General features: G+C 48.5%; 1 pseudogene; it reads right to left on the bottom strand.

Annotated features, from left to right (window-relative positions):
* Positions 1 to 2,600: 2,600 nt before the first annotated feature.
* LOC114626977 lies at positions 2,601 to 3,029 on the bottom strand (annotated as a pseudogene).
* Between the last annotated feature and the right edge of the window lie 658 nt (positions 3,030 to 3,687).

Below are 3,687 nucleotides of genomic sequence, written 5' to 3' on the forward strand. Positions count from 1 at the left end.
AGAGAGAGAGAGAGAGAGAGAGAGAGAGAGAGAGAGAGAGAGAGAGACAGACAGGCAGACACACACAGGTAGACACAGACACAGACAGACAGACAGACAGGCAGGCAGGCACTCACTCATGTAGACACACATACAGAAAGTGGGGGGGGGGGGAGAGACAGACAGGCAGACACCCACAGGCAGACACAGACAGGCACACACACACACACAGACACACACAGATGAACAGAAACATAGACACAGAGACACAAACAGACACATACAGACATGTAGGTACATACAGAGAGACAGAGACAGACAGACAGACAGACACACACACACACACACACACACACACACCTCTAGATACCTCGTGAGAAAACATAGTATTTGTCTTTCTCCATTACGATCTCTTGGCCCACCTCTCTTGCTTTTATCCATCTTTTGGCTCCCTAAAAGTAACCCTCCAGGTAAAGTGGATAATGGGCAGGGATGTTTAAGTGGGGAGAGGGACAGGGAGGTAGAGTGGAAGAGGGAGTGTGTGTGTGGGAGGATAACACTGAGGGCGTTTGCATAGGCCACCAGCTGGTCTTGAGCTCACAGATCTCCCAAGTGCTGGAATTAAAGGATTGTCTAGGTCTGGAGGAGCATTTGTCGCTCATGCAGAAGACAGGTTCAATCCCCAGCATCCACGTGGCAGCTCACAACTGTCTGAAACCCCAGCCCCAGGGGTTTGAAACACTCTTCTAACCTGTAGGCATGTACGTGGTGCACATACGTCCATTCAGACAAAACATGAATACACTTAAAATAATAAAGCAAATATGTTTAGAAAATTAAGAGAGATGTGCCACCAAGCTTGGGGATCTAAAGAGGTTTTTTGTTGTTGTTGTTTTATTGGATATTTTATTTACATTTCAGATGTTATCCCCTTTTCCCCATTTCCCCCCCTACCCATACCGCCTATCCCATCCCCCCTCTTCCTGCTTATATGATGATATCCCCCTCACCCGCCCACTCACTCCCACTTCCCCACCCTCGAATTCCCCCACATTGAGGCATCTAGCCTTCACAGGACCAAGGACTTCCTCTCCCACCTATGCCCGACAAGGCCTTCTTCCCCTACATATACAGCTGGAGCCATGGGTCCCTCCTTATGTGCTCCCAGGCTGGTGGTTTAGACCCTGGGATCTCTGGTTGGTTGGTATTGTTGCTCTCCCCATGGGGCCACAAGCCCCTCAGCTCCTTCACTTTTTTCTCTAACTCCTCCATTGAGAACCCCACGACCAGTTCAATGATTTGCTGCCAGCATCCACCTCTGTATATGTCAGGCTCTGGCAGACCTCTGATGCTTCTCCCTGAAGCCAGAGGGTTGCCACATCCAAAGCTCAGTGCCAATTATGGAATACCTCCACTCGAGCTGTTGATCAGAGGTATCCCAGAGACCCCCAGATCACTGATCTTGCTGCTCAACATAACTTGATGAATAGACCCTACTGCGACACATTTTTGTCACAGGACATGGGAAAAGGAAGTTGGTGGTTAAATGGTAGCATTAGACCTCTCTCTAAATCTATATCTGAGGACCTGACAGACAAGTCTGTGTAGTGGCCAGCAGTTAGTGTAAGAACTCACAGCCAGCTAAAGGGCAGAGAGTAAGCATCATGAGTGTTCAGCCACAAATCACACGCCTATATCACCCCGAGTCCCTGAAAGCTCAGGGTACAACCTGGAAGAGGCAGTGTATCTTACAAGAGTCACAGGTCAGGGAGAACCAGACCTAAACCCTGGCCTCTGGACACAGACCTGTAACATCTGTGGCTGCCTGCACAAGACCTGTGCAGGATGCACAAGATCAATCATGTCAACATTCCAGCATGGAGGGGGACTCATGAGTGACCCCCCCCCCCCAGCTGAGGAGATACTGACAAGTGATTTCTGGGAGAGGAAAAGTCATTTTTCTTTAAGTGTGTGGCCCGTGGTAGGTGGACCTAGGAGGGGAAAAAATTGGGAAAGTAAATAAGATTAAAAAATACATATGCATAATACAATTCTCAAATATTTAATAATACATTTTTTTTTCACATCTGAGAACTTTTACTGGTCACAGCTGGGAGCCAGCTCTGAGGAGCAGTAGCACTCTCTCCTCTACTTTGGCTGTTCGGGGCTGGGGGAGGGGGGCTCCATCCAAGGAGTCTCAGCAACAGGAACCCCACAGGGCAGCAGTCTACTAATGATTACTGTATACTTGGGAGGCAGGTCGGCTCCACAGACACACGAATAGGTCAAATCTTTTGTAAATAAACATCTAGTGAAGAGAAAAATGACAACTCTAATTAATTCTTATACACAAGGAGCTCTCTAGGGTGATGGGCAGAGTAGACAGAGGCTGACATAGTCACTGGTCAGGGGCCCGAGCGGAAGATGAGTGGGCCCAGATGTCCACAGCATGGAGCAGTCGGGGCAAGGAGGGGACAAACAGACAATGGGCACTAAGACACTGCACATTTACAATACCAACTACTGAGGGGCAGCTGCCCGTGCATGTGTCAGGCTGTTCGTTCTGGAATGAGGAGGGTTGATCTTTACGTCCTATCCTGTGACTGGCGGTGAAAAAAAGACTATTTTGTGGACAGGATTAGGGTCCTGATGAGACTGTAGAGGCCAAGCACCTCACCAAAGAGGAGAATCAAGGGTCATGCCCTCGAACAGTTGAGGCTGCTGGGCAGCGCCCCGAACACCAGCATGTCCCACGATGCCAATGGCAAAGCCAGGCCACTCAGTCCCACATTCAGGCCAGCGCACAGTTAAAGAATACTCCTGTAGAGCGTGATGCCATCAGTCAGGGAGTTAGCGATAAGTCCTGCCACCACCAGGCTGTAAAAGGTGATGATCCCAGCCATAACCACTGGGACGATGGACTTCACGCTCAGCTCTGGCCTTGGCTGTACCGTGAGTGGCTCCCATGGGAGCCTGAAGACTATGGCGGATAAGGCGCCCACGACACGGAAAAACAAAGAATATTCGGGGTTGTTCTTGATGTGAGCCATGTCTGCAAGCTCAGCAGGTGGCGGTGGGCTAGAAACATGGGAGAGTGAGTGAGCCAGCGAGCAAAGATTCTCGAGGCAGCGGATGCGAAGGTGACCATAAAAATACATTTTTAAAGTACCCCCTCTATATAAATGTGAGATATATAAGTACATATGTATACTGACTATATTTACATATACATGTATTTAAACCTATCTTCTGTATAATATGAGAGAAAAACGTGCACTTCTTGTCTGAGACTGGCTCGTTTTAACACCAGCCTCAGTCCTATTTCACTCCTGATGTGATGATCTTGTTCTTCTCTGCTGAATAAAACTACGCATGCCTCACTTTCTCTACTTATTTAACGAACAGTTTGGCAGCATACACGATATATACAATATCCCATCTACTGTCAGTCATGCAACAGCACACATGTATGTGCATGTATGGCAGAGTCAGCAGGGATCATGTGAATCATGTAACAACCCTCATGTATGTATGAGTGTGGACGGCAACTTAGCAGGCTCAGCAGGGATCAAGAGCTGGCTTTTCCTCAAGGGAAAGAGAGTGTTTTCTTCAGAAGTCCAGCTCAAAGTCTCAGTTATTCCTTTAAGAGCAGAATTCCCAAGTCAGGGCTCTCAGCGGCCACTCTCTCTGTGGTGTGGGCTTAGGGGG

Source organism: Grammomys surdaster, unplaced genomic scaffold (genome assembly GCF_004785775.1).
Source record: "Grammomys surdaster isolate TR1022 unplaced genomic scaffold, NIH_TR_1.0 242, whole genome shotgun sequence".
In the NCBI taxonomy this organism is placed as follows: domain Eukaryota; kingdom Metazoa; phylum Chordata; class Mammalia; order Rodentia; family Muridae; genus Grammomys; species Grammomys surdaster.